General features: G+C 42.6%; 1 protein-coding gene across 5 annotated transcripts in view; it reads left to right on the plus strand.

Annotated features, from left to right (window-relative positions):
* Positions 1-18,163, plus strand: part of POU2AF2 (POU class 2 homeobox associating factor 2) — a 490,852-nt gene that overhangs the window by 405,568 nt on the left and 67,121 nt on the right. For all 5 annotated transcript variants that reach the window (XM_058686716.1, XM_058686718.1, XM_058686717.1 and 2 more), the window contains one exon: positions 5,335-5,533. The gene's annotated coding sequence lies outside the window, so the exon portion shown is untranslated. The remainder of the gene's footprint in view (positions 1-5,334; positions 5,534-18,163) is intronic.

The raw sequence follows: 18,163 nt of genomic DNA on the forward strand, positions 1-18,163 counted from the left end.
GATCACTGGGTGCAAAGACATGCCAGGTCCTGTTCTAACACTGAAGATGCAGCAGTGACACGATGAAAACTGATAAAAGCCCTTGCCCCCATGAAGTTTGCATTTCACTGATAAAGCAAATAGGACCTGAAAGGTCAGATACAGGAATCCACCACCGCATTCCTGCAGTTTATCCAGGCTGAGCAAGCTGTATTCCCTAATTCCTTCCCCAGAATCTCCCAAAGTTGGACTTGCCAAATGATAAAATGTGTTTCAAGAACGAAAGGGGCTTGATGATGGAATAGTTCAGGAAGCGACAAGGAGACAAGAGTAAACAGGTTTGTCAAAGGCAGGATTTCTCAGAGGTTTTATTAATATGTTTAATATATTCCAACATGTGCATTGGAAATCACTCAGAAGGGGATGGAATAAGTATGTAAGCCATGTGTCCAAACTTCTATGGCCACAGAAGCTTTATTTGTGAAGCGTTTTACAGAACGAGAATACCCAGGAATGTGTTAGAAAATGCTTCCTTACTCTGTAACAAAGTCAATTTTATCCTCTTAACATAACTGCTGGAAGAAGTGAAGGATATTGCCGTTAGAACAGCAGTGAAGCATTGGGTTTGGCTCCAAAAAGAACGCCTTGCTCTCCAGGTGAAAACAGGGGAAGATGAGAAAATGCATTTGAAAATACCATTTTAGGAGATCCTGGGACGTTTTCACATCCCAGGCTTAAGGAGAAGAGTAGAAAAAGAACACCACGGTTGAGTTGAGAAGGGACTCCAACAATAGAGAAATATATAAAACGTGGGTAGTGAACCATCTTGTATTTTATTAAGGGACCCTATTCACAGAAAAAAAGGGTTAATTAAGGATTATATACAAAAGAAGCTTTTTCTCCTTACTGGGTGAAAAAAAAGTACAATCCATATGCTTTTGGAATTACCAACAGGGAACATGGTATTGAAAGCAGTAATTTTATTCCTTTTCTTCACCAAACCTTTCATTACAACCATGAAAAAAAAAAATCAAATAGCTCTAATTTTAATATGACCTGTCCATATCTTTATGGGGTGCTAATGAGTAGGGAAAAATCAGAGTGCAGCTCACACACACAGAGCGATGGAAGAAAGGTAAGGATCTGCAGGGTAGAGAAAAAAGCTTTTAGATAATTTACAGGTCACAAGAACCCTTGAAGGGAATAATGAGACCCCCTGAGCTGAGAAGACACCAAATGTAAGGAAATATTTTTGAAAGATTATGCGAATCCTATGTCTTTTCCCCAGAGGCCAAAGTCAGACAAAATGGATCAACATTTTGAACTCTGAGAGCCTTCCTGCAACTTTCAAGATCCTGACTTAGAATATCAAAGGTTGGGGAAAGTTGTAATTCCATTTCTTCTGTGTCAGTATATGATGGAGACCACATTAGTTCTGAAGGTCTGCTCAAAGTGGACACGGTATGGAAAGCACTGGGGGTGTGAAATTAGACAGTTTATTTTCTAAAACTCAAGAGGTATTTTTACAGGGTCAAATGAAAAATAATAAGGCTTGAAATACACAAACAAAATGATTTCTGGTTGAAAAATCTCCCCAGACCACCCCTCTCAGCATTACTGGCTTTCATCAGATTCCATAGGTCTGAATAAACATGTGAATGCTGGGGCCATACTGACAAAATCAAAAATTATCGTGGAACAGATTCTATGGCCTCAAAATTACATTGGTTTTTGTGAAAGATACATTAAGGAAGTAACTGCCATAGTCTTGCCTCAGGAGTTGATAATCCTTTTGTGGAGATGAGATTATATATGGGAAGCAAACAAATTTACAACAAATGAGGTCCCAAGTGGGAGTGGGCCCAATCCTAGCTTAGAGCTATGGGAGAAAAGGGCCAGCTTTACAAAAGGGAAGAATCAGTTTGACATATGGCTTTGGAATGTACTTCAGCGAGGCCAACAGGGACAGAGAGAAATGGAGCACAAGCGGAGGGTCCTTCCAAGAGCCAAACCTAGAGACAACCAAGAAGAGAGAGAAAGAGATTACTCAGAGACAACCCCAAGCCCAGGAGAAGGAGGCATCTGTGGGCATCGTGAGATTTTCCTCCAAGTGGGATGAAGCGTTCACCCACTCTGCTGCTTTACAGATTCCACTCCACATCACAAAGCATTACAATCACTTCATGTGACTTTTCCCTGCTGGACAATAAATTCCTCCAGGTCAGGGGCCAGATCATATTTCAACTTTGAAGCATACACCACAACAGTAGAGTAGGGGGAGCACCTAATTGGTGGTCTTTTAACTGACCACAGGGACTAGAGTAGCCACAGAGGGGCCGCCTACCAGCCTGGAGATTCGAAGGAGAATGGGAGGGTCACAGAAGCAAAGAATCTGGCAGGTCTAGGAGGCAGGTCGGAGGCCTAAGCCTAAAACGCGTAAGAGGGAAGGCTGAGAAGAAAAATCCTAAAAGCAACCCCAGGTTCCCTTTCATTCTCATTCCCCTTTATCCCCTAAAATTGATGTTTCTGGGCAATTGCCTCCTTTAAAAGATAAAAGAAATGGCTTAGAAAAGCAGCCTTCATTGGACAGCAGCCAGAGTTCTTCTAGCAAATATATTCTAGCAAATACACCAAACAGACTAGCAGAGGTATTTGGAATTGCTGAATAGATCACTAATTATTTTCAATTCTTGCCAAAATAGGAAAAAGAAAGAAAGTGATTCATTTGTTATTTGACCATAAAGTCTTGATCCAAACCACAGTTATTAGTTAGGGCCAGTGTAGAAAAGCCAAGTCCTGCTGGAATGAGAGCCTTGTGGCTGCTCATCCAGGCGTGCAGGCACCTTCCGTATTCTGCACAGCAGAGCATGTGGATTTTGCATCTGAGCATTGCTATCTGTGATGCTCTGCATGGCCGGTTCTGTGGCAGCATGGCCACAGCCTCAAGGGCTCTGCCCTTGTCCCTGCTGTCTTCTTATTTCATGAGCTGGCAGCTTTGCAGGGCAGAGCCTGTACAATTCTCCCCTTCCAGACCTAAGAAAGCCTACGTTTCTCTTGTCAGTGGTAGTAGAAAATGTAAACCAATGTCTTGTGGGGGTTTTTCCCCCCAAACCACACGTTAACTATCACAGGTCTTCAGGAAGATAAAGAAATAGAAATTAGGCATAGAAACAGAGACAGAGATAGAGAATCCAAGTTTCCCAGAGGCAAGGACTTAACTCAAGGCAAGAGCATACATTAAAAGAAATTTAAATGGCAGATCCAATCATTGAATGCTTAGACTATGACTTAGATGCAATCACTTAATGAATCACCAGCTTCCTTGTGCCTTTCTGAATCACTGTGACGACATCCACCTGCTTGTCTGTTTTTCCCACTGGACTACAAGCTACCCAAGGGCAGGGACGCAATCTTATCCACTGCTTCTGACCATCTCATAACAGACTCTCAAAAACTGTTGCTGGAAAGAATGATAATGGGATCCTCTCTTCCACAATAACTCTTTCCTGTATAATACTTAGCATGTATTTTCTCTTTTTTTTAATGTTTATTTTTTGCGGGGGAGAGAAAGAGAGTGGGTGAGGGGCAGAAAGGGAGAGAGAGACAGAGAGACAGGGAGAGAGAGAGAGAGAGAGAAAGAGAGAGAGAGAATCCCAAGCAGGCTCCACACTGTCAGCCCAGAGCCTAACATGGGGCTTTATCTCATGAACCATGAAATCACGACGTGAGCCAAAATCAAGAGTTAACATTCAACCAACTGAGCCACCCAGGTGCCCCTTTTGGGGCCATTTTAAACAGCAAATTTGCTAACAAAAAAACACAATGCAAAAAAAAAGATGCATGTCACTAAACAGATGGAGAAAAGGACACTGTTTACAGCATGAAAGCTGAAACAAGAAGGCAGAGTGTCACCTTGCTTGACCTCAGCTGGAAGGTGTGTGTCAGGTGATTTGAATTTTTCACCACTGTGTACATATTCGAGAATGAACCGGAAGGAGCCATGAGTATTGGTTATAGGGTTAGGAATAAAAGTGAGTGGGTTAATTCACAAATATGGAATCCAACAAATGAGTTACTGTACTGTGGGTCCAGAAGAGGGAAATTTCCCTCACGGATTATTTTGAAAATTAAATGAGCCAATGTATACGAAGAGTTCAGCACAATGCCTGACATACCATTCGCAGTCAAGAAATTCTTATTCTCTGACTGATAGAATGAGGTCCCACTTCAGACAGGAGGTAACTTTTGAGCTGGCCCCTGAAAGATAGATAAGGTATGGACATATATAGAAAATCAGAGAGAACAGCATAAACCAAGGCAAAGAGTCAGGACACTAAAGAATGTGTTTGGGGACAATCAAATGGCCACACGTGGCTGAATCCTAGGCTGTATGAAGGAACTGGATGAGAAAGAATTTGAAAAGACCAGTGAGGACCAATTTATTGACTTCCTTAAGTTCCTGGCTGAGGAATCTGGATATAATTCTACAGGGAAGCAGGCAGCCGTGATGTTCTTTGAGCAGGAAAATAGTGATGAGGACTGAATTTCCAGAAGGATAAGCTGGCGATGGTGTATAAAATGAATGATGGATGTAAGGGCAGCAACTCAGGCAAGCATTCAGAAAGTAAGAGCCTCACTGATCACAATAATCATGTGGTAATTTTGTGATTTTAGATAAATTTAATAGGAATAAAAAAGGAAGGAAGGAGGTGCATCAAAGTGAAGTGTTTTCCCGAACTTCTTGATGAAAAAAATTTACTTGAGGTTCTCATTAATGACGCAAATTCCTGGGACCCAACCCTTTTCTGTGGAATCAGAACCTCCAAGATGGTGGCCTGGGGAGCCATCTGTCTTCCAAGTACCTTCCATTATTCTTCCATCAGGGAAGTTTGGGAAACATTGTCTCCAAGCTGTGGGGACTGAGAACAGTCACTCTGCCCTAGGCATCATCAAGAGCAACACCTCCCTTTCAACCCTAGATGTCCTATCCACAAGGACACTTGGGACAGAGACTGAATCACTGTGGGCTTGTCTTGTTAAGCAAGCCTCCCTAGGTCTTAAAGAAAGAAGCATACTGCCTACCATGGAGCACATCACCCTGGGCTTAGTAGTGAAGAAGTGCAAATGGTTTCACAAATAAGTCAGCCTCAGAGAGAAATTTTATTTAAAAAAAAAAAAACAGGAACAACCACTATATAAATTTGAAATAAGTTTTGTACATTCTCAACTCTAAGGGACAAACTCCTTAATTTGCAATCCTTTTAAAAATCCAACTTGTATTAATCCATGAATAGTAGGAACTCCAGCTGCTAGTTCTTTGTTTTTAATTGTTTTTAATGTTTATTTATTTTGAAGGAGAGAGAGACAGAGTGTGAGCAGGGGAGGGGCAGAGAAAGAAGGAGACGTGAATCTGAAGCAGACTCTGGGCTCGAGCTGGCAGCACAGAGCCTAATGCGGGGCTCCAACTCATGAGCTGCAAGATCATGACCTGAGCTGAAGTGAGACACTTAACCGACTGAGCCACCCACGCACCCCTCCAGCTGCTAATTCTAAGGTAGGAATATAAAGTGCTTTCTATGTTTATACTAAAGTAAACAGGTATGAAGAAAGAAAAAATCTGTTTGAAATTGCTTTGGGGTCTACTAATGAACTGTGAAGATCTATTTTATGATCCTTGACTTAACCAATTATATGGAACACTAAAAGAACAAAGAGAAAGCACTAAAATTTTCTACTAGTAGATATTACATATGGTTAAGAAGCCACTAGTATCCAATGTATTTTTTTTAACGTTTATTTATTTTTGAGACAGAGAGAGACAGAGCATGAATGGGGGAGGGTCAGAGAGAGAGAGAGGGAGACACAGAATCCGAAACAGGCTCCAGGCTCTGAGCTGTCAGCACAGAGCCTGACGCGGGGCTCGAACTCACGAGCCGCGAGATCAAGACCTGAGCCGAAGTCGGACGCTCAACGGACTGAGCCACCCAGGCGCCCCTCCAATGTATTCTTAATAGATGCTATTAACACATTAGTTGAATCGATTACGTTACATTGAAGAAGGCTCTAGAAAGTAGACCATGGAGTCAAAGCTACTTTGAGGAATAGATTAGAATTAATGTATCTTTTTAAAAACTTTCCCTGACATTATTTATATACTATTTATTCCCCTCCCCCAAAAATAAACAATGTCAGGAGTCATATTATATCGGTACTTCAAAAATTTAAAGATAATCTAGTCTACTCTCGTGTCATAATGAAGGAAAAAGGGGACCAGACAAATTAAATGACCCATGATTATACAATTAGTTAATCAGGAGTAAGAAGTTGAGTCTACTGCACCACCTTGCCTATTAGCAAGAGGGAGAAATCCTGATGACCCCTACACACAGTCCCATTTGTATCTTTAAGGTAGATCGAGTTAAAAATAAATAGACAGTGTCTTGTATCTATTAATAAAAGCCATCATTATAATGAATGAATGAGAGACAACAATAACATTTTGTGTTCAAACACTTGGGAATATCATGGGCCTCTGATCAAAATTTTGTTTTCTGAGCAATACTGCAATCAAATATATTCCGAGTGCATGAGTATTTACAGACCGCCAATCACCGATTTTTGGTACTCACCTAAGCACACCTCAGGGGTCCACAAATCCAAGAACTCCATGCCTAAAGGATACTGGTACACTATCAACCACCAGTACAGGCCTGTGGTATATGTGAAAGATTTGTGCACAGCCCGTAGGGAAGCTAGAGATCTCACGCATCTCTGAGACAACATCTGGCAAGTTGTGGGCATCTGGAGTCCCCATTGGATGAGATGCAAGTCCATTGAGTGGAGTTAGTGATAAGCGACACTCACACACACACACACACACACACACACACCCATATCTATGTGCAATCACTAGTTTACATGGAAACTGGGAGACTCATTTTATTTTTCATTCATTCATTCCTTCATTCATTTAGAGAGGGACAGAGACAACATGAGTGAGGAAGGGGCAAAGAGAGAGGGAGAGGGAGAGAGAATCCCAAGCAGGCTCTGCACTGTGAGCACTGAGACCAACACGGAGCTTGCTCCCATGGACCGTGAGATCGTGACTTGAGCCAAAACCCAGAGTTGGACGCTTAACCGACTGAGCCACCCAGGCATCCCGAGGAGCCTCGTTTTAATAAAAGCTATACGGTGTCCAATACTGGGTTCAGCTATTCACAGCTCGGCTATTCATGATGGACTAGCACAGTAGAGGAAGGAATCAAACAGAAAATTTGCCAGGCAGAGAGGATCAGCAACATGGCAGGTCACAAGGAGAGTCGTTGCAGAGGGTGGCTGATTCTTGAACTCTTCTGAACCCAGCTGTCCCAGCAGCATGCGTGGCCCTGGGGAAAAAGGTGCCTCATGGGGATGGGAAGACCCATCACACCCAATTCTGCAACACACCAGGTCCATGGGATCCATAAGAGCCCATCCTGCCCCCAGGAAAATACGACACAGAGGAGAGGCATTTTCTTGCCCCGTGCCGTTGGAGCTTGACGGCCTTAGTGCTGGACTTGAATCCAGACTCTTCCATGTAGCGCTGTGACTTTTGGCAAGTGTTTCAACATTCTGTGCCTCAGTATTCAGGCATTCAAGTCAGTATGAGCCCATTCATACAAACCTACTCTTAAGAGTTGGCGCATTCAAGTAACTTATACAAAATAACCCCTTTCTCTGCTGTATGATAGGTGTCTAAATCATTTTCTAATCATTTCTAAATCAGTTTAAATTAATCCCTCCCACCCCTTTCTCTGCACCGACAATCCTACTGAGCCAGGCAGTCAGCCCCATGCTCAGCCACAGCTGACTGAACCAGGAGTGGACGCCTAACGCAAGCATCAGATTCTCTTCCACGGTTCTGAAACTCAGAGTCAGGTCAGACTCCAGCATGAACTTAAAGATTATAAACCTAGAGTCAGGTCCTGCATGTGCAAAGAAGAAAGAGCCATTTTGCAAAAATAGAGAACAGTGATGTAGGCAGAGAGAAGGGCAGAGATGTGAGCAGGGGGAGGGAAGAGGAGGCCAGCTACACTTCCTACCCTTGCTTCAGGGAGGTACCCCTGTATCCTTTCAGTGATGTTCACACATGCTTAAGCTTATCCACATGGCATTCTGATTCTTGGCAGCTGTCTTCATCTGTTCAGCCTGCTACAACAAGAATATTATAGACTGAGTGGCTTAAACAATAAACACTTATCTCTCACCGTTCTGCAGACTGGGAAGTCGAAGACCAAGGTGCTGTCAGATTCAGTGTCTGGTAAGGGCTCGCCTCCTGGTTCGTAGATGGCCGCCAGCTCACCGCGTCCTCACATGGAGTGACAGACCTCTCTGCAGTCTCTCTTATAAGACCACTAATGCCACTCAGGAGGTCTCTACCCTCATGACCTAATCACCTCCCAAAGGCTCCATCCCCCAATACCATAATAGTGTCAACATACAAATTTGGGGAGAACCAGAAACATCACAACATCAAACAATCCCAACTAACACAACTGCTCCCCACAGAGGCATAGACAGGGTAGTACCTCTCCAAGTGTCATTCTTAAACAAGGTGTAGCCACAGACAAGATCAGAAGCCAGGTCCCAGACGTCCCAACATCTCCATAGCTATTGCTATTGGCAGAGTATGAGGTAGGGAGTCCCACATCACCTCACAGGGCCGTAGGTAGAAATCGGAATGTGCTCTAGTTCGAGCTGAAGAGCCTCTGGACTGTCTTTCATACGACTCTGTACATCATCAGACCAAATTATCTACCAAACTCTCCCATTAGTTTTGTATCTTAAAGCTATCTTTTAATCTGTTTTAAAGTGTACCATAAGGAGCACCTGGGTGGCTCAGTCAGTTAAGCACCTGACTCTTGATTTCAGCTCAGGTCATAATCCCAGGGTTGTGGGATTGAGTCCCACTCTGGGCTGTGCCCTGAGTGTGGAGCCTGCTTAGGATTCTGTGTCTTCGTCTCTCTGTCACTCTCTCTCTCTCTCTCTCTCTCTCCCTCTGCCCCTCACCCACGCCTGTGTTCTCTCTCTCTCTAAAATAAAAAAAATTTAAATAAAGTGTACTGTAAATAGCTATGACTAGAATTACCACATTTCAGAATTCTCATTTTTAATCTATATTTAGCTTTAAGCTAAAAAAAAAATCTATAGATGAGAAAAAATATAAAAGGAACTGTGATGACACATCATTCCTATTTTGGCTTGCTGGGGTAACATCAGGATGCTGTTACTGGAAATGAGAGGGTTTCTTCAAAGGCAAAATCCCAGTATGCCCTTTACCATCTGTGTGTGTGTGTGTGTGTGTGTGTGTGTGTGCACGCGTGCTCATACATGAGCGTGCATGTGTGTATATGTGTGTGTGCATGAGCATGCGTGTGTGCATAGGTGTGTGAATATGGGGAGCCATGTGTGCATGTGTGTGTGCACTTGAGCATGTGTGTGTGCTGTATGTACATGAACATGTATATGTGCATGTGTGTGTGTACATGAGTATGTGTGTCTGCATACGTGTGCATGTGTGAAAGTGGTAAATGACCAGTCACAAATCCTCTCTGCTTCATAGGTTCTTTCTCTGCTCCAGATGCTTCCTCCTGGTTTCACTCCTGCCTCCTAGTCCAAGATGCTTAAGAGAACAGGCTCTGGGACAGAGTTCTGGGTTCTAATGCTGACTCTATCACATAGGGCTGTGACTTTAGGCAATTGTTTTCACTTTTCTGTGCCTCGATCTTCTCATCTATGAAAAGGGGCTACCAACAGTACCTATTTCATAGTTTTGTGAAGATGAAATGAGTAGAATAAAACTCTTAGAACCTTGCTTAGTGCTGGGGCACCTGGGTGGCTCAGTTGCTTAACAGGCCAACCTCGCCTCAGCTTATGATCTCGTGGTTTGCGAGTTTAAGCCCCGCATCAGGCTCTGTACTGACAGCTTGGATCCTGGAACCTGCTTCGGATTCTGTGTCTCCCTCTCTCTCTGTCTCTCCCCCACTTGCACTCTGTCTCTCTCTTTCCCTTTCTCTCTCAAAAAAAAATAAGTAAACATTAAAAAAAATAAAAAAAAGAACCATGCTTAGTACTGAATAAACACTCAAAAATTCTAAGTGTTACTATTATTAGTCATACCCCTTAGTTATCAGAAAATACTTTCTTCTTTGCCTGAGTGGCAGATACACCCCTCAATTTCGGGTTGAAACTGTTCTGTCTATTGGTGAAATCCTGACTCATTAAACCCAGAACTCAACATAAGATTTTCTGGTGTTAAGCTCTGCTGTAAGGATCTATTAGCCCCTAGGGTGTCATCATCTCAGACCTGCTCTCACTTTTAAGATCGTATAACCTGGCCCCCGCCTTGTATAGACCCCACAGCTGCAGATTATCTACCTTTTTTTCTCAAGAGCTCTATCTTCTCTGCTTCTGACCCCCCACAAGCTACTTTACATCTTCATCACCCTAGAGATCCCCCTCTTTCCTAGAAAAGACTCCATCCACTTCTACAAGGAGTAAGTCAGCATGTTCAAGGTTTGTGCCCAAGTTACACATCCTCCTGTAGACTATCCTCCCTTTCACTGCCCCGGCGTCCTCAGGGGCCCATTCCGATCGTGACCCTGCCTGTCATCTTGGGTCACATTTCAATCCACACATTTTTAGGGAAATTTGAAGACACAATATCATGTGCAAGAAGGGCCTGTTCAGGGAGAAGCAGCAATTTCAGTATGACTGAGGCACATAGCCTGTGTGCGAGGGATGGCAGGGAAGAGCCAGAGATGTGGAGAGGTCTTAATGGGTCAGGTCAGGGGTTCAACCTTTGTCTGATTGTCAGTAAGGAGGTGTGGAGCAGCGTTAAGCAGGACAGTCATCCTCAGGTCTGCATTTGAGAAGTAGAATTCTAACTGGAGCAGAGAAAAGGGATAAAAACATAAGTGACCACATATATGGAGGACACGTGAAAGGCAATTTTTGGAGCCACCATTGAGAAATGGCAAGAAACGACTTCAAGGATGGAGAAGAGGGGCCAGTGGGAGAAGTTGGGTACACTCAGCAGTGTTTGGATTTTGAGATTTTGAAGGTGATGAGTGGGAGGAAGTCTAAAGCTTCTGGCTTGAGCAGCTAGAATAGACATGACCTGCCTTTAACCAAAGTTGGCAAATACAGGAGAAAGAGAAATGACATGAAAACAAGTTCACTTTGGGACATGTCCACTGTAATGTTCATTTCAGATGCTCACAGACATCTAAGTGAGCAACATCTACTAGGCACTTTGAAGTTTAGGTCTGGCACTCAGGTATAATATACCAATTTAGGTATTTACGTAAAGATGGAAGTTTGGTGCCCTGGAAGTAATGGGATTAACCAAATACATTAATCAAATAAGGTATATAGCAGAAGTGAAGAAGACGGTCAAATATGGAACCTAAGGAAGACCAGCATTTAAGGGATGCACAAAATAATGTGGATACCGGGAGGGAATACCAAAATGGTTGGAAGACAACCAGGAGAAAGTAGTATAGCTCAAAAGCTAAGAGGTAAACAAGTTCAGGAAGGAAGTGGTCAGAAGTGTGAAATGCTACCAGTCAAGTAATACAAGTCGAACAAGGACTGAAAGCCAAAAATACCCATTGGATTTGGAGACTACATAAGAAAATTGGAACCCTTGGGTAGTGATTCTCAACATAGTGATCCTCTCTTAAGTGGAGCAGTGAGTGGAGTGTTTGGATTCTCAGTCGTTTGAGTTAATCCCAACATTCATTTGTTACTGATGGCATTTGATCACTGGGGACTTTCCAATTTGTATGTGTGTGTATGTGTGGAGAAGGTCGCAGAGCCAAAGCCTAAACTTCGTATCTACGGTGATGCCAGGCAAGTGTCCAGGAAGAGTCCAGGGAGCTCAGAATAATTAGGGGGATTAGCGCCAGGATCAGGTCCTCAGGGTCAAGAATTCTAAATAATGAGGGATAATGGCTACCTCTTAAGGAAAAAAATGTGGGCGGTATACCAGATGGACAAGGAACTCACTATGGAAGGAGAAAAATTGGAACACCACAGCAAGAAATATATCCAGTTTTAATGTGAAACAGAGGTACGTGTCTAAAAGTGAGAAGTGGAGTAAACCAAGAGCAAGTAAAACACAAGAGCTCAACAACCTAGGGGCTAGTAATGAATGAGTGTGCGTGGCTCGAGGAACAGTACTCTAACAGCAATGGACAGGGGACTTATTCTTTACATCTTGATGGCAATAACTAGAAGAGACAACATTTAGAACACCAGAATCAGTGAGAGTAGAAATCACAAGAGAGGTGGTGTTAGAAAGTCAGTCATAATGGGGTGACAGTGATACACCATGAACTCAGAAAGACTGCCAAAGATCTCTCGTAAAACTGCTCGTCTCCCTCATGGACTGAGAAATGAGAAACAAGTGATTTTTGTGGCGAGGGCTGTGATTCAGATACACTATGAACATAACGGTCTTCATTAACTCAGCATCGGGCTATTATTGGGGCAAATGTGTGTCATCTGTATAAATATATGCTCATCTGTTTGGCACACTTGAGCCATAACGAAAAGCTGAGCCCTTAGGACAGACTGTAAGTTCCGTGAGGCACAAAGGGTGTCTGTGTTGCCTGCCTTAGCATTCCAAGGTCAGTGTCCTATATCCGGTCTCTGACGTCAAGGAGCTAAGATTTGATCAAAAGTAAAGTACATGTGGATGCTAAGAGAGACATAGAAGGAAGTGTAATTGGTGGCTCAGATTTTAATTTGAGAGAGAAAGAATTGGATGATACGTAAAAAGAGCATCAAAAACTCGTGCTGTACTGGCACATAGTAAACACTTAATAAATGATTGTTAGGGTGCCTGGATGGCTCAGTCGGTTGAGCATCCAGCTTCAGCTTGGGTCATGATCTCGCGGTTTATGAGTTCGAGCCCCATGTCGGGCTCTGTGCTGACAGTTTGGAGCCTAGAAGCCTGCTTCAGATTCTGTGTCTCTCCCCTCTCTGCCCCTCCCATGCTCATGCTCTGTCTTCCAATAATAAATAAACGTTAAAAATTTTTTTTAAATAAATGATTGTTATTCCTAATACTATATAGTGTGCTCATTTTAGGCGATTCCTCCAAAAAGAGGGTATCTTGGGGAAATCCTAAAGCTTTCAGATAGGCTTGTAACCAGCCACGAATCTGGCTTTGGGTACAGTTTCAACCTCCCTAACAGAGCATAATGTCATCTCTTCAGACGAGCAGAGTGTTTTTAAGACAGATGGTTTAGATCAGTTATCTTATTATTCAAAAGTCTGCCCCTCAACAGGAATCCGTACAAGTTTAAACTGAAGATGAGTGGTCATTCTCAGCTAGAGTCATCCCCCATCTTGAAAAATACCTCTTCCCTTATGTTTTGGTTACACTTTCCTTTGATGGACAAACAGCTCCAGCTGTTTCAACCCTTGGAGTGCCTCAAGCCTTCCTGGGCAGGCTTTATATCCCACTCTTCCTATGGAGACAAGGGGCTCTGCATTCAGCCCCTGAGGAGTAGAAAGGACCCACAGTTTCCCTCTGATCTTAGCCTAATTATTTTTATAAATATAAATACAGCCCCTTAGACTGCAGCTCTGTAGATCTATTCACTCAGCAAAGAGTAACACCCAGTATGTCGGTACGAGTACAATTCTTAGAAGGAAACAAAAAATCAGAAATTTTAACACACTAGTTGTTGAATATGCAAATTTTGTTGGGTGAACAGAAGAAAGTTCACTGATAGCTGGAACTCTTCCTAAATTCTTACTGACAAACGTTCCAAAACATGATTGTCCATTTCATTTGTTTTGCCTCCATATACAACATTTGGGGTTTTTTGAAGGTACACTGATATTTTTTCTCCTTTCTTTAAAATGTTATTTATTTTTCAGAGAGATGGACAAATGGAGTAAACAGGGGAGGGGCAGAGAGAGGGTGGGGACACAGATTCCAAAGCAGGCTCCAAGCTCCGGGCTGTCAGCACAGAGCCCAATGCGGGGCTCGAACTCATGAACCCTGAGATCATGACCTGAGTGGAAGTCGGATGCTCAACAGACTGAGCCACCCAGGTGCCCTGATACTTTTTTTAAACTTCTGGCCTTGGTTTATGCAAGATCACGACCCGTTTGTAATCTAACAAGCAGGTGGTAGTTGACTCCCTCCTAGTGAAGGACAGTGTGTTTGGAACATCCTAATAAAGACAGATCTGATGTCACAAACAGCAAGACAAAGTTTCCTTCAAATGAAAGGCTAGTCAGTGAATTTCTCATTCCATCAAGTGTGGTAGCCTCCATTTTGTAGTTGGATCATTATAATTTATTCATCCATTTGATATTTGAGATCTAAAGATTCAAGACTGAAAAATCTACTGTCCACTAGCTTTGAACCTGATAGATAGATGTGGTTCCTTTTATTCAGGCAGAAACTTGAGTGCTGCCTCCTAAGATGTCAGACAGCATGTACCGACTGTGTTAGTGACGTCCCTGGAGAAAAGTTCATTTTTCTTGCCAACAGTAATTCTTCTGGGAATAGCTTCCTGGCTTAGGTAAAAATAGCTATTTTCATCAGTCATCCTGCTTCCTGTTCAGCTTCTTTATACATACAATTTCTACAAATGGAAAGAATGTGGGGAAGCGGGGCTTTCAATATTATCAAATTCATAGGCTGCATCTGTATTGAAGTACAGTTTATGGTAGAAATTAAAAGGAAATAAAAATGAGTAAGCACTTCTCAAATATCAAAAAGACTGCCAATTACAGATGCTTCCCCCTTATTGACATTAGAAGATGGGGCACCTGGGTGACTCAGTTGGCTAAGCGTCCGACTCTTGGTTTTGGCTCAGGTCATGGTCTCATGGCTTCGTGGGTTCGAGTCCTGCATCCGGCTCTGTACTGGCACTGTGGAGCCTGCTTAGGATTCTCTCTCTCTCTCTCTCTCTCTCTCTCTCTCTCTCTCTCTCTCTTCCCCTCTCCCTCTCCCTCTCCCTCTCCCCCCCCCCCCCGCCTCTCCCCCACTTGCACTGCCTGTGTGTCTCTCAAAATAAAGTATGTTGAGTTCTGATAGCTACTTTGAGATAGCTAATGAGAATAAAAACAGAAGTGAGGAGTCTAAGATGTGGTTACTCAGGGTTATCCCCCTCGACCCACCAGGGAAAATGCTTTTATACTGAGGATGTCTCTCCTTGATACATTCTGTAAAGTTACCAAGATGTCACTTTTTTAGATAGCCTTTTAATTGAGGTATGATTTACATAGAGTGAAATGCATAAATCTTAAGGGTACAGTTCAGTGAGTTTTCTTGTTTTAATTGAAGTATAGTTGATATACAGCATTATATTAGTTTCAGGCGTACAACATAGTGATTCCATATTTAAATATCTTAGGAAATGCTCACCACCGTAAGTGTGGTTACCATATGTCACCATACAAAGTTATTACAATATTATTGACTAAATTCCCTGTGCTGTACCTTACATCTCTGTGACTTATTTATTTCATACCTGGAAGTTTGTAACTCTTTAATCCCTTTCCCCTATTTCTCCCATTCCCTGCCCCTTAGCAACCACCAGTTTGTTTCCTATATCTACAAGTCTGTTTCTGTTTTGTTTTGTTTGTTCATTTGTTTTTGTGTTTTAGATTCCACACATAAGTGAAATCATATGGTATTTATCCTTCTCTTTCTGACTTATTTCATTTAGCATAATACCCTCTGGGTCCATCCTTGATGCAAATGGCAAGATCTCATTCTTTTTTATGGCTGTTTCCACAGGGTCTGTACCAGTTTACATTCCTACCCAGAGTCCACATGAGGGGTCCCTTTTCTCCACATCCTCACCAACACTTGTTATTTCTTGTCTTTTTGATCCTGGCCACTCTGACAGGTGTGAGGCGATGTCTCATTGTAGTTTTGATTTGCCTTTCCCTGATGGTTAGGGTTGTTGAGCATCTTTTCATGTATTGTTGGCCACGAGATGTCAATTTTTCATATCCTAGAGATTATCTAGATATAGAGTAAAGATAATAAAGGTGGCTCACACATTTAGAAAACATAGACTTCCTTTACTATCTAGATCACTTGTCAGCCTCTGGCTTAAAAAGAAAAAACAAAACAACACAGGACCAAATGATCAAACTAGTTTTGTTTTTAACAAAAATATCATATTCTACCCCCAATTCATGAGGTTATGTATTAAAATCATGGAACTTCAGGGGCACCTGGGTGGCTCAGTTGGTTAAGCGTCCGACTTCATCTCAGGTCATGATCTCACGGTTGGTGGGTTCGAGCCCTGCGTTGGGCTCTGTGCTGACTGGAGCCTGCTTCGGATTCTGTGTCTCCCTCTCTCTGTCCCTTCCGTCCCCCCCTCTCAAAAATAAATAAACATTTAAAAAAAAATTTTTAATAAGAAAATAAAACCATGGAACTTCAGAGCTGGAAAGAACCTCTTTAAGGCATAAGGAGACTTAAGGTTTGAGAAGCCCTGTGTGATTCCAGGATGCAGCCAAGTTTGAGAAACAGTCTTCCAGATTCATTCTCCTTAACTTTTCAAGGGCCAATGAATCACTTGAGAACTTGCAGAGGTGCACATTCTGACTCAGTAGGTCTGGAGTGAGGCCAAAATTCTGCATTTCTAACAACTTCCCAGGTGAAGCTGATGTTGCTTTCCACGGTTACACTCTGGGCAGCCAGGTCTCAGAGATCTCCCAGCCCAATGGCCACCAGACTGTGTTCTGAGAACCCTAGGTCTCTGTGGAGAGTTCTGGGCAGGTTCCACGATCCCAGATGTACATCTGCTCACCTGAGCTTGCACCCATCACCTGTTCTCCACCAGCACCTCTCCCAATTTAAATTGTCACTTAATGTCATTGTCATTGGTTGACTTTATAATGTGTAAATATTGTAAATGTGAACTATTTTACATATAACATTTTGTTTGAGAAGACAGTATACTGCTAAAAACATTTCTCCAGTTCCTTCCATTATACACATAAAGAAACTGAGACCCAGAGAAGACAAATGGCTTTATGGAAATCACATCACACTTAGTTATAGGCCAACATAATTCCCTTTCACAACACCCAGTTTCCTTGTATAATTCAAGAGGAACCAACCCAACTGAGGCCAAAGCAATGGGAAGGCAATCTGGGTTATATGTCTGCCTGTTTATATACTAGTGGTTGAGCAAAGAGAGCAAGGAGTCCCAGGAATGCCGACGTAGCCCCTGGGCACACCCAGTACAGTCCAGTAGTTTGGAGGTTGGTCCTAACCAGGGTTGTGTTGAAATGGAAGGAAAAGATAGGGATGCATGTATCCTTTTGAATTAGTGTTTCCATATTATTTGGGTAAATACCCAGTAGTGCGATTACTGTATCACATGGTAGTTCTACTTTTAATTTTTTAAGGAACCTTTGTGCTGTTCTCCACAGTGGCTTTAATAGTTTGCATTCCTATCAACAGTGCACATGGGTTCCTTTTCCTCCATGTCCTCCCCAACACTTGTGCTCTTTCTTGTGTTTTTTATTACAGCCATGCTGACATGTGTGAGGTAATATCTCATTGTGGTTTTGATTTGAATTTCCCTGATAATGAGTGATACTGAGCATCTTTTCATGTGTCTGTTGGCCATCTGTAAGTCTTCTTTGGAAAAATGTCTATTCGTGGGCACCTGACGGGCTCAGTCAGTTGGGCATGTGACTCTTGATTTCGGCTCATGTTATGATCCATGGTCATGGGATCAAGCCCCACATCAGCAGGCTTTGTTAAGGATGTGGAGCCAGCTTGTCTCATGCTCTCTCTCTCTCTCTCTCTCTCAAAAATAAAATGAAAGAGAGAAAGAGAAGGAAGGAAGGAAGGAAGGAAGGAAGGAAGGAAGGAAGGAAGGAAAGGGGAAGGAAGAGGGGAAGAAAGAAAGAAAGAAAGAAAGAAAGAAAGAAAGAAAGAAAGAAAGAAAGAAAGAAAGAAAGATTTCTATTCAGTTCAGGTACTCTGCTTATTTTTTAATTGGATTATTTGGGGGGGGGGGGGTTTGGTGTTAAGTTGTACAAGTTCTTTATGTATTTTGGATACTAACCCTTTATCATATATGTCATTTGCAAATACCTTCTCCCATTCATTAGGTTGCCTTTTAGTTTTGTTGATAGTTTCCTT

Source organism: Neofelis nebulosa, chromosome 10 (assembly GCF_028018385.1).
Source record: "Neofelis nebulosa isolate mNeoNeb1 chromosome 10, mNeoNeb1.pri, whole genome shotgun sequence".
Taxonomy (NCBI): Eukaryota; Metazoa; Chordata; class Mammalia; order Carnivora; family Felidae; genus Neofelis; species Neofelis nebulosa.